Below are 13,540 nucleotides of genomic sequence, written 5' to 3'. Positions count from 1 at the left end.
CTTTCTAGGCCTACTGGAGACAACCTTTAAAGCAAGTTTCAGAGGGCAGACTTTCCACAAGTTCTGCAGGTATGACACCACAGTGACTTCTCTGCCATTCAGTGAAAACCGGCTCTTCCCTTTCCAATAAGGACTGGACCTTAGCCCTGGGAGGGCCTGGGGGAGCTCTTCCTTGGGAACTCTATCTCCCAGCCCAAGGGGTAGTTTAGCTCCTGATAAGCTTAGCCTCTTATAGCTGCTATTTCTATATTCTCTAAGGTTCTCTTCTTACTGGTGAATTCCCTCATTACTCTAATCCTCAGTTGTAGTTAATTATCTTTATTACCTGTAGTCTCTAGGTTACTTGGTTGATGGAGGAAAACTTGGACTCAGTCGTGGCATAGAGTTTATAAGACTGAGATGCCAGAGCTTCCTGATACGATGTGAAACGGAATCCAAAGGCTTAGGGAAATGTTATACTGCACTCATCAAATGCAACCTGCATACGCATTGCCCAACTGTTCCATGCAAAGGCCTAGAAAACACTTCCTTCACTGAAGAACAAGAAATACATTAGTGAGGGGAAGACATACATCTTTGAAAATTTCTGTGGATGTTCCCCTCTGTAGGCCATGTGTGACTATAGAGATTGCCATTATTAAGATGGGCTTCTTAATTTTAAGCATTTTTATTTGAGCCAAACTGACATTTGCTAGGAAAAAAATATTAATTGATTGAAAAACTGTTCCAAAAAATGGCAGTTTTACCACTTATTTTATACCAGAATCAAAGGGGAGGCCATAAGGGGGTTACAAAATCCATCGGTAGTAGATGAAGAAGGTGGGAGAAAGCCAAACAGAAATATCTGGGATTGGATAAAGAGTAAAATGGAGGAACACATACTACTTGTACATTGTGGTATGGGGTAGTTGACAATATTTACAGCACATTGGGATCGTATTTGGGCAACAAGGTGACAATGAGGAGTTCTGTGGTCTCCCTGGTGGGAGATTTTGCCCTGAGGGGTCTGGAAAAAGGGGTTCACCCTGACATTCCAAAGGCATGTTAACATAGATGCAAAAAGACAATGAACAGTCTCAGTTAAGGTAAAGATTGACTTTTGTCAAGAAAGATACTGGCCTAAGACATGACTACCTGCCATGACTCATGTTCAGTTAGAAAGTTTTCATTTCAGACCATCCTGTGTGGTTACTTTACTTTAGGTCTCTGAGTTTGTAAAGCCTGCCATGCAGACCTCCCCTGAGCTTGTCAGGTTTAGTATGTGGCTTCCCTCAGCTTGTTGGAAAAGTCCTAACAGGGTCTACAGTTACAATGAAAGGATATGGGAATAAAACAGTTGATGTGACTAAGGTACGAGTTTGGATGAAGACTGAAATGTGTGAACAGACCGTGTGACGTGACTGTGTCTCCTTTACCTGAACATATTATGGGAGGGATAATGTGTCTAACTGGGGAATGCTTCTCTATCCAGTATTATAGAACAGAAGGCATGTAATCCTACCTTTCAGCCATTATTTTTAATTATATTTTCTTGATTATGCTATTACAGTTCTGCAAGTTTTTCCCCCTTTGCCCCCTTTCACCCAGCAACCCCCCCACTCCCTCCAGCAGTCCCCACACCATTGTCATATCCATGGGTCATGTGTATAAGTTCTTTGGCTACTCTATTTCCTATACTGTACTTTACATCCCCATGGCTATTCTGTAACTACTTGTTTGTACTTCTTGATCCCCCCACCTCTTTACCCGTTTCCCCATGATGCCCTCCCATCTGGCAACCATCAAAATGCTCTCTATATCTATGATTCTGGGTCCATTCTTCTTGTTTGTTTAGTTTGCTTTTGAAATTATTGACAAATATATATTTATTGCCATTTTATTGTTCATTGCTTTGATCTTCTTTTCTTAAATAAGTCCTTTTAACATTTCATACAATAATGGTTTGGCGATGATGAACTCCTTTAGCTTTTTTATTGTCTGGGAAGCTCTTTATCTGCCCTTCAATTCTAAATGATATCATTGCTGGGTAGAGTAATCTAGGTTATAGGTCCCTGCTTTTCATAACTTTGAGTATTTCTTGGCAATCCCTCTAGCCTGCTAAGTTTCTTTTGAGAAGTCAGCTGACAGTATTATGGAAACTCCTTTGTAGGTAATTATCTGCTTTTCTCTTGCTGTTTTTAAGATTCTTTATTTTTAACCTTTGGCATTTTGATTATGATGTGTTTTGAAGTGGGCCTCTTTGCATCCATCTTGTTTGGGACCCTCTGTGCTTCCTGGACTTGCATGTCTATTTCCTTCACCAAACTAGGGAAGTTTTCTTTCATTATTTTTTCAAATAGATTTCTAATTTCTTGCCTTTTCTCTTCTCCTTCTGGCATCCCTATGATGCTTATTGGAGACAAGGAAATACACAGGTTTTTTGAGGTTTACTAGACATTGGCTCTGAATGATGCTAATTCCTGGGGACACAAAACACTACTATGACCCTCCAATAAAAGGTAGAGTTTATCTTCGTTAGTAAATAGATGAAGCCTTTGCTCATGTCCAGCTCACAGTTGGTTCAGTTAGTTCAGATGATCCACATACTCACTATGTGGTTATTTTCTCAGTTCTAGAACTAGCAATACCACCACATTGGCTTTCTTACCCATGGGTTGAGGGCCATTACACTACAAAAAACTAAGTGGAAGTTCCTGAAACTTTCATTCCCTTCCAAGATAGTAAACCAGAAACAATTAATTCCACCATAAAAGACTGAAAGAAGCAGGACTGGTGATACCTATCATATTTCCATTTAACTCACCTGTTTGGCCAGTGCTGAAGTCATATTCTTAGAGGTGACTGTGCGCTATTACAAACTTAATCAGGAGGTAATTCTAATTGTGGCTACTGTTGCTTATATAGTATTTTTACTGGAACAAATCAACAACACAGCACCTGGCACTTTGCATATAACTATTGACTTGGCTAATGCCATCTTTTCTGTACTTATTTATAAAAACCACTAGAAACTGTTGGCTTTTACATAATGGGGCCAACAGTATGCCTTCATAGTACTTTCTCAGTGGTGTATCAGTTCTCCTTAATATGTTCTACAGAGATGTTGATCATCTTGACATTCCACAAAATACCACTTTAGTTGATTTTGATTGTTCATAGTGACAACATTATTTATGCTGATTGAATCCAATGAGCAGGAAGTAGCCAAGATTTTATATGCCTTAGTAAGATATATTTATTTGAGCTAGAGGACAGAAGATTGTGATCATGAGTGTGAACTGACAACTGTAAAGTGGTCCTGGCAGAGCCCACACCTCAGGAGTGGGATAAATTCAAGGGTGGTACACACTATATAAGGAAACAGCCACTGAGAGAGGAATCCAAGCAAATGGTGTAGGTTATAAATGATGAGGATGGATCAAAAGAATGAAGTGAATGCTACAGAGACTGGTCATACTAATCATGTGGCTATGATAGGGAATTAACAACCTAGATGGTAGGAAAGAAACACCACAAACCCTGGGAAGTCAGGAGTTGGGGAAAAAAATCATTTACTCCTTTTGCTCTTACCTTTAGGGCACTGGGCCTGGCCTGTCATCTGTGCATTGGTAACTATGAATCTCCATTCTTAACTTAGTTTTTAGATTCTTAGACCTTAGGACTTAGGTTCTTAGTCCTTAGATCTTAAATGACCTCTCAGGTGAATGACCTCCACCCCAGATGGCAAGATTAATATTCTGAACATGAATATGTCCCCCTAGCCTAATGTTATTGTCAGTCTCTTGTGGTCTCTGTCTACCACCTATGCTTTCCCTAGACCATAGCGACTTTCTGAATTTAACTGATTGCTACGTTCTTACTCCCTCCTGACTCTACCAACAAAAACTTAACAAGCTCTTCATTTAAACACTGAAGAATCAAACCTTGGCCCCCATGTCAGCAAAATGCTGTTGCTGAAGCCATTGTGAATCTGTTAGCAGAATATGGTTCACCTGGGGCAGTCTGTACTATAATGGCTAGGCTAGTTTGCTGTGATAAACAGATTGTTTCTTCCAAAGCACTCCAGCCTGCTTTGCAGGAATTATTTAGCTCCAATCAAGAAGTTCATCCATCACAAGGGACACAAAATTGACTCAGCCTTGTCATAATAAATGATACTTAAATTCCTAATACAGTTTATACCACCAATAGGGTACTACATCTTATGTGGACATCAAGCCTACACTTGCCTAACAACCATAAAACAGTCTAAACTCTCTAATGCAAGTGTTTATACCTTGGCAGCACCTGAGACATACTTAGCTGACTTGGTTCTGGACGGGGAGCTTGTTTGCAATTTATCCTTCAAGTTAACCTGATCATGCTGCTACCAGTCATAATCATCTCATTAGATGTGGCCTAAGACAAATAGAAAATATTTGGTCCAAGGCCCTATAATTAATCAGTACAGTAAATTAGGTAATCTAATGGATAGCTTGAACTGAAAATTATTCTTACTTGGATACATGAAAGTGGGTAGTGTTATTGAGAGACAGCTCTGCCACCACGTGACCATACATGTCTTCACATAGGCCAGACAGACAAGTCTGACCAGAGTCTTATTGGAGTGCCCTGCAATTCCTCCTTGACCAAGGACAGATAAGCTTCTTGTGAGGGGCTCAAGAGGAACATTGCAGAAGACTGCCATCTGCCTAGTTTCAGTTGAGCACAGGACTTTCCATCTTCCTCCACCTCCTCTCAAATTCAGCTACAAGCTTTTATGTAAATTTAGAAACTTCCTGGCTATAGTTTAGATGGCTTCTCAGTAGAAGATCAACACATTACTGCTGTCTGTCATCAGGTCCCTCCAGTTAGGTCATCCTATGGGGCTAAAGATGTGGGGAGCTGACACCATGCTGATATTGTTTTTGCTATATAAGTAATAAATTGTCTGAATCTGGTTCAGCCTGTTGTCACCTTGCTGGCTGAATCTCTGGAAGTGTGGCAAACCATCATAACAGCTCAGTAGTGATCTTTGTGGCTGTGTTAGCCACCACAGTGCTGTTTAGAGGCTGCTCTACCACTTGTTATTTATAAGGGTAAAATTATCCTAATCTGAAGGGTGAGCAAAGCCATTCTAACTCATGAGTAAATACTCAAGCAGAAAAATAGGGGTGAGCAGAAGCAAGACTTTGACATACTGGGGCAACCAAAGGCTGCAGGGATGGAGCAAGTAGAGATAAAGAGAATGAAGAAACAAGATAAAGGAGAGTTAAGTGAAAGATCAAGGTGGTAGAGAAGAAGATTCAGTGATCGGGATCAATATCTCTGGTGGACAGAATCACTCTGGAAAGGAAGAAGACCTCCTTCCCCACTGAGGCAGAAGAAATCAACCTCCTCCCCATCCTTTCCAGCTCCCGTTATCATCTGGTATATCTTTACCAGGTCTCCTGACTGATCTTGTCCTATTGTCACCACTTTCCCAATATTCCTTATTTGTGACATTTTAAAATACCTATCACACTGTTGTTGCCCAAAATCCATCAGTATTTTCCCAGCACCTTCAGATTTGATTTGAATCATATGATTATGGACCCTAAGTTTCAAGTTCTGAACTCTGTCTTTCTACCCAGCCTTTGTCTCCTGCCAATCTTTCACATATGATGCTCACTCTAGTTGTGCTGAACAACTTTTTTTCTCCCTAATGAGCCAAGTAGACAGGGCCACTGTGTATTGTATAGACCACAACTTGAACATCTTCTCAGAGGTCAATTTGTATAGTTATTAGAACTGTTTCTGCAATATGGCAGTGAAATGTCTTATTCTAATAAAATCAAGGTAATAGGACAATCTTGAGACATATTGGGAGTAAAGTACTTTGAAGAAAGAGCCAATTTATAAAAACTTGAACAAGAGTGTACCGCAGATCCTTGGTATAATTATTTATGTTTGGAATGTGATCAAGCTGCCTTGTCTACCAACAAACTCCTAATCATTCCACATAGTGAAGCTCAAACATTACATCTCTTCAAATATTACCAGGTATTTGTTATAACTACTTACCTCATCGTCTGGAAATATTTTGTTATTAAATCTCTCAATCACCTAGTGTTGGGTTTTCAATATTCATCTTTAACTTGAATGAGCACATGAGGTGTTCTGGATCAGTGGCAGATTCCTTCCTTATTGCCTCATAGTAAATAAGAACTCCTCTTACCCTCTCCTTTCCAGAGTTAATCCACCAGAGCTATTAATCCCCATCACTGTATCTCCCCCAGGCCTTACCTCTGAGGCAATGTGAAATTTTCTGCATGAGAGGCCAGATAACTCTATATACAAAGGACAAGGAAGAATGATTTTTCTCTGCTTATAATGGTGAAGGAGGCAGCTGTCTATGGCTTGAGAGTCCAAGAAAAGTGGACTGTGAGAATGATCTAGGAAGGTGCCTTTCTACCAGGATGCAAGAGCAATGGCCATGCAAGGAGTACTCAAGGCTGGGAGCATATCATATTCTGTCCTTTCCCTACCCACAAAATATATTTTTGCATTGGAGGTTTGTTAGAATAAGCATTCATTTTAATGTTGAACAGGAAAAAAGCCTAGGGTGAGGTTTCTGGAAGGCATGAGGTCCAGCTCCATGCTTCTAGTGATGAGAGGATCTATGTAAGAACCTCACATTATATTTGGCAACAGCTGGACAATCTATCTCTTCCCCTACCAAGTGCTAATCTAAGTATGTCTAAGCTCCTCATAGTCTGCCTAAGTACATCATATAGAAGGTTAAAAGTTGGAAAGGGGTAGGGACAAAGTTTTAAGAACTTTAAAATTTTTTATAACTATGATTGGATAAAACTATAAAGGATGAAGAGTTCAATCATTTTCTCCCTCTACCTGTTGGGAAAAGCAATCTGCTAAGGGCCCTGAGTATCTACACATTTTTCTGGGTATGCTAACAACGTAACTACTACTTGTTACTACTTGTCCCTAACTACTTGTTACTCATGTTATTTCTGAGCGTTGCATTTGCAGCGAGCAACCTTGAGCAACCAAGTAATATTTTCTACCACAAAGAGAAGACTTGCTTAACAAACACTAAAAGCAGTAAATTTCTCAAGTTCAGCATTCCTTGTCTGTGACAGAAATGTGCTGTGTATGTGCACTCACCTGGACTTCTCCTCTTAGACCCTATGGCATTTGGGGGACATGGGAAACTAACATCAACATCATGCTGGTGTTGCTTTGACATGCTCCTTTGTATCTAACCCAGGCATCTTGTGTTTTCTGCTGGCAACCATGAAGCAGTAACAGGCCCCCGAGACCCTTCACACATCCTGAAGTTACTCTTCTACCCAAGAGAATCTTGACATTGTTGGCGTGATCTTCAATTCCTTGTGCCTTTCCTCCCAGGAAAGGAAGCTGAGAGAGAGGGTGAGTCAAGTAACATAAGGGAAAGAGAAGGTAAGGGAAAGAACTGAAGGAAGAGTGTCTTTTCTTTATAGTTGTTCTGATTATTTGACATTATTGATGCATTATATGTCTATCTCTCCCGGTAGAATTGAATTTCCTGGAAGTCAGGGACCTTTAGATTCACTGCTGTATTTTAATGAATAAAGTAGTGTCTAGAAATATTGAAGCTTAATAAATATTTGTTGAATGAAGTTAAGGATTATCTGGGCCCTGAACCAGTTGTGGTGAATTGGTAGTACTCACAGTGAGTTGCTCTGGCTCATAATAGAAGTCTGTTTGCTCTTGAGCTACATTTAAAGTTATTCCTCTTGTCTTCTGAATCAGCATTAAATTCTTTATTCCTATAAAATCTTTTGTTTTTGTTTTTTATAAAAGTCTTTTAAAGAGAATTTTCTCAAAAATTGTTTTACTAATAATCTCAATCACTAAAGGAAGTAAATATGGGGATAGAAGAAATGACCAGTCTATTATAGGTGCTTTATTATGTTGTCTTATTCAATTCTCACAACTCTGCAAGGTAAGTATATTAATATTTATTAAGGAAACTTAGGTAGAGAGAGGTTAAATAACTTTCTCTAGGATACATAGCTATTAAATGGTTTAGCTTGCTTTTCTGGCATCAAAACTCCTCCTCTTCCCGCTACAACATTCTGTAAGGTTATGGTACTTTAGACCTTGTGTTACAGTGAACAGATTTTCCAAAATAACATTTAGAATGTGTAAGAGTCAGATTTCAGTGCAAATAAACAGAAACAATTCTAAGTATTTTAAGTATGAAGGTATTTAATAGAGGGTGCCTATAAAAATCCATGTCAGAATTAAAGAAGTGAGTCATAAACTGAGCCTTCAAGAATCAGTGATTCCACTACAGTACAGAGTTGACATATCAGTGGAGCTATTACTGCTGAGGACTACTAGAACATGGGGTTCAATAACTTAACTGTAGGATAGAAGGTGGAGTCAAAAAGCTACTGCTGTCACAATGGCTGCAACTGTATATTTTTTTCTATGGGGCTAAAGAATGGACCATGGAACACCATGCAAAAAAATATTTATATGAACTTTATTATAAAAGAAATAAAGCCAAAAGTGGTCAGAAGGATGACCCAACTTCTCTTAGGTTTTCTAAATCTTGAATGCGTATATCTAATTGACAAACCTAATTCATATCTATAGCTCTAGGTGCAAAGAAGTCTGGGGAAAGTTCTAAGCTTCCAGTCTTCGCATCATGAAGTCACCATAAGAGGAGGGTGGAATGGACATTGAGTAAGCCAACCTGCAATACTTAACTATGGATAGTATTGGGAGAAATACTTAGACAGAATATTTTAAGCATGATATATACAAAGTACATACAGAACATTATAAAATGTTCAAAAATGACATTAAAATCTTTGTGCTATGATGTGTCCCAGAAAAAATATCTTCTACTCACATAATAGTTAAGGCCAATAATATATCTAAATGAGCACATATCAGAAATGGAAAAATTAGTTCTGATGTAGTAGCATTACTTTCATTTTTCTATAGCCCTTTGCTGACATGATTATTGTCATGATTTTTGAGAAGAGGAGGCCTATCTCCAGCAGGCCCCAGACCTTTCTCTGGATTCTCTTTGGCTCTGATTTTTTCATATGCTAACAAATAATCAAATGGAAGGGCTTAACGATTTAGTACTCTAAAGCTTCAAAGACACTTAACACATCTAGATATTTTACATAGAAAACTCAAAGAGGCAAAAAGAGTTGCCCAAGATCTCATGGGGACTGGACTAGAACCCAGGTTTTCTGACTCCCTGTCCAAAGCTTATTTTTCTTTTTTTGAATTTTTATAAGAATTTTTGAGCCAAATGGACAACATTCTGAGGAGCAAGATCTCAAATGCTCCCTCAAAGCTTTTTCATCACAACAAAACCAAGCCTTAGATTGTATGCTTCCTAATACAGAGTGATATCATGGCATGTGTGTGTGCATGTGATTCCACTTACATCAAATTCAATCGCAGACAAAACTGAGATATATTTTTCAGGAAGCATACTTACATGTTGAACTGTAAACCATCAATATCTGGTACACAGTGAATGCCAGGAGTTATTACTAGGAGGAAAACCACATAGGAACTTATTGAATGATGGCAATGACTTAGGAAAATCACATTTTTTGAAGGATTCAAGCTTTCTTTTTAAAAAATAGAATTTTTAACCCAATGTAATGTATTTGACTTTTTGTCTTTAATAGGACTTAGTTTTAGTACTTACTATATGGTAGAGCCAAGCTAAGTGCTTTCCATGAATTACTTCCTTTAACTCCCACAAAAACACTCTAATACAGGTGCTTTTATTGTCTCCATTTTATAGATGAGAAAACTGAGGCACAGCCTTTACTAACCTGCCCAAATCTACACACTTAGGTGGCAGAGCTGGTATTTGATCCATCTGGCTCAGTTTCAGGTGCTTAACCACTCTGCTCTGCTAGTCACCAGAAACTTAATGGGTAAGTAATTTATGGGACCCTCTTTTTATTAATATAATATATTAATATAGTTAATAAGTTATGTTATTAATATAATTATAGTAATAAGAGAAAAAACAGGGTGCAAAATAATACACACACATGTAATTGTAATTACAACTATGTTAAAAATACATGTGCATAGGTATAAAAGACCAGAACATATAAGTTAAGATGATGAAAACATGGATGCTTGTTTCCTCGCTTCTCTGTTTTCTGAATTTATTTTAAAGTGGCCATATTAAATTTTCAATGAGAAAATGTGCTCTAAAATAAACTTCCCATTTACCTGAAACATAAAATTTCATTTCCACACTCTTCTTTCCTACAGCATTCTATAATCTTTAGAAACCTCTTCTGCTCAATGAGTGACTTCATTACTAAATTGATGGCACCGAATCATTCTAGCTATGCAAATCACAAACCTACAGCCAGCTGAGGGGAAGGCAGATAAAAGATTACATTAAAAATTAAAGCAACATGTGAAGATGTGGAGATAATGTGCTTACAATTATTTCTACATATTTAATATTTATGCAATTACAAAGCCAGTCATGACAAATCTTAAATCTTGAGTCACATTCCTTTTGCCCTCTGATATTTTTGACCTTGAACTGAGACTGCCAAATAATACATAAAAAGTGCTATGTGAGAAGCCTATAAATGATAAATGCTTTTTGCTTAGAAAGCGATTTCATTTCTTCCTAGCTTTTGTTTATTTTCAATGCCTTGTATTTTTTTACTCTATTATATTCTAATCACCCTTTAAAGCATTGAACTTTTAGTTTTCCACAGTTTGCTTGTGTTGTTTTCTGGTGCTGCTGCTGTGATGTGTTTTCTGTCAGAGGAAATTTACAAGCACATTAACCTACTTGTCAGGCACAATGAGCCACTAGGCTCTCCTAAGGAGAAACTTCCATGTGCTGTGGTGAGGTTTACCTTGTCTTACCATCTCACCATCCCCCCCACACACACCTTAATAAACCACCATGATCTAGATGCAAATCCCAACCACTTTCTTTTATAGGCAGTGCCTTGAATCCTGGATTTAATTCTCTGGTTCCTGGTAACAGCATTGTATTGGCTCTGCAGTAATTCATATTTCTGCAACAATTTGACTATTGTAGTTTGTAGATAAAACCAATGTCTTCACTTACAGGCATGTAGATACCAAGTAAGGAATGTGTGGAAACCTTTTTTTTCCCCCCTATGATGGTCATTGATACAAAGGAGGTAAAACAGCATCCAAGACCTCTACAAATGAAAAGCAATATAATTAAATCTTATAGAGGGTGTTTAGAGAAAAAATTCTGAAACACTTAATTTACTTTTCTCAATGTGTCATAGAAAAATGGTGACAAGAATCAATAAAACTTATTAAAAATTCAAAAATATAAGATGAAACATAACTGAAAGGGTAAGCTATTTTCCTGGCAAATTCCAAATGAATTAGAGTATTTCTCCACAGCCATTGGGGAACCAAAGGTTTGTGCATTTTCAGTTTCATGTATACTATGCTGCCCTTCAGGGATTCAATTTGCTAAGACATAGCAGTTCTGGAATATTCAGACCCTGATTTGATGCTAAGCTATCTCTTCAATTTAAATTTCTCCAGGTCTTTTCTTAAGTTTTTTTCATTGATTTTTAGAGAGAGAGAGGAAGGGGGAAAGAGGGGAGGGAGAGAGATAGAGAGAGAGAGAATATGAGGTTTTTTGTTCTACCTATTTATGCATTCATTTGTTGATTCTTGTATGCGTCCTGACTCAAGACTGAACCTGCAATCTTGGTGTATCAGGACAATGCTCGACCAACTGAGCTACCCAGCCAGGGCTCCAAGCCTTTTTAATAATTTTTGAAGAATGATTTTTTGTTTTAGAATATTCCCTTTTTCCTTGGTGTGTTTGAATCATAAGCACGTAACTGTGTAACCTACAGAAATTATTTAGAACAGTCCAAACCCACATTTAAGTTTCTTGCTTGATTCTCTGTTAAGAAGCAAAGATATTCGTGAAGCCGATACATAATATTGATCTGATCTGATCTGTTTGTTGAATGAATAAATAAATGAATGAATGAATCTTGCATTATCTGGAAACTAGGAATAGGTAGTTCTGTGGTGGACTTTTTAGAGAATTAACTAGGGACATTCTTTGTTTGGCCCTGTCTTAGTCAATTCAAGCTGCTATAATAACATACTACAGACTGGGCAGCTTATGAACAGAAATTATTGCTCAGAGATCTAGAAGTAAGAGATCAGGGTGCCAGCATGTTCAGGTGAGGGCCATCTTCCCAGCTGCAGACTTCTGCATCCTCTTGTGGTGTAAGGGGCTAGGGAGCTCTATGAGATCTCCTTTTTAGAACACTAATCCTATTCATGAGGGCTCCACCCTCGTGACCTCCCAAAGGTCCTATGTCCTAATACCATCACGTTGGGGATGGGATTTCAACGCATAAATTTTGTTGAAAATGAAACATTTAGGCTAAAACAGGCCCCCTTCCCCTTTTTCAGTTTCTTGGGGACCTTCTCTCCAAACGTTTTAGAATGGCCAACTGCAGCTGTGTTTTCACCTATGCCCTCTGTTCCTCCCCATCCTCATAAGGAAAAATAAGAGTTTTTTGTTCTGGTAGCCTGGTACTCCTTGGAGAGACTGACTCATTCCTCAGTCTCCCTACACGTGAGAGCAGACCACAGATTCCTGTCTTTGGAGTGGTTCTTCCTTAGTCTGGTTTTCTTCAACAACCAGGATCCTCCTCTCTGCCTTTTTGCTCCTCTGCATCGACTGCAAGGATGAGGAGAGGGACTGAGTTTTTCAGGCTTTCAAGATGCCTGGAGGCCCCTCCAGCTAGTCCTGTGCAATGGCAACATATGCCATTAATCTTACCCATTATCTGGAAAACACAGAAAACCTGAAAAACAAAAATTATTTACTGTCACACAAAGAAAACCAAGGCACCAATCACTGGACTTTATATACAGCCATTCTCCATCTTAAGGTCTTTAGAAATAGGATTTATTGGTCCAGGGTGATTTGAGTAAGATTCTTTCTGAAACTGGGGGCAATTTAGATAACACTTGAAAGTGTCTTTAAACTCATTTTTTTTAATTTAAAAGGTCATAAAATGGATTAATTTTCATAAATAATATAAATTTCTGTATACATCTAAACCAGTGGGAGGTATTCTCTAATTTTAACATTAAATTATTTTAACAAATAATCATCAAACACCCACTATATGCCAGGCAGATAAATGCTGGACATACAGCATAATGCATATATTAAACCTTCAATGTGCAGAGTGCATATTGATGCTCAGGATTCTTCAGACCCTTTGAGGATCCATTCACATTTTCCATACACACTAATTGTTTAAACTCTACTGAAGTGAGTATTCCACGTCCTGGATTTCATTTGGATCCCTGATCCCCTAGGACTAAATCAAAGACATTTAATTTCAGCTCCTTCACCCCCATCCCCAGGCTAGTGGATGCATTTTCATTGGAATGGGTGTATCCAGTAACCCAGTAGAATTTTAACACCTCCTCAAAAAGGAACCTAAAACACTAAAGCATTTGCCAGTGTGGA

The sequence above is a fragment of the Desmodus rotundus genome, chromosome 1 (assembly GCF_022682495.2).
Source record: "Desmodus rotundus isolate HL8 chromosome 1, HLdesRot8A.1, whole genome shotgun sequence".
NCBI classification, from domain to species: domain Eukaryota; kingdom Metazoa; phylum Chordata; class Mammalia; order Chiroptera; family Phyllostomidae; genus Desmodus; species Desmodus rotundus.
The sequence above is the reverse complement of the archived record's forward strand: the minus strand, read 5'-3'. Positions refer to the sequence as shown.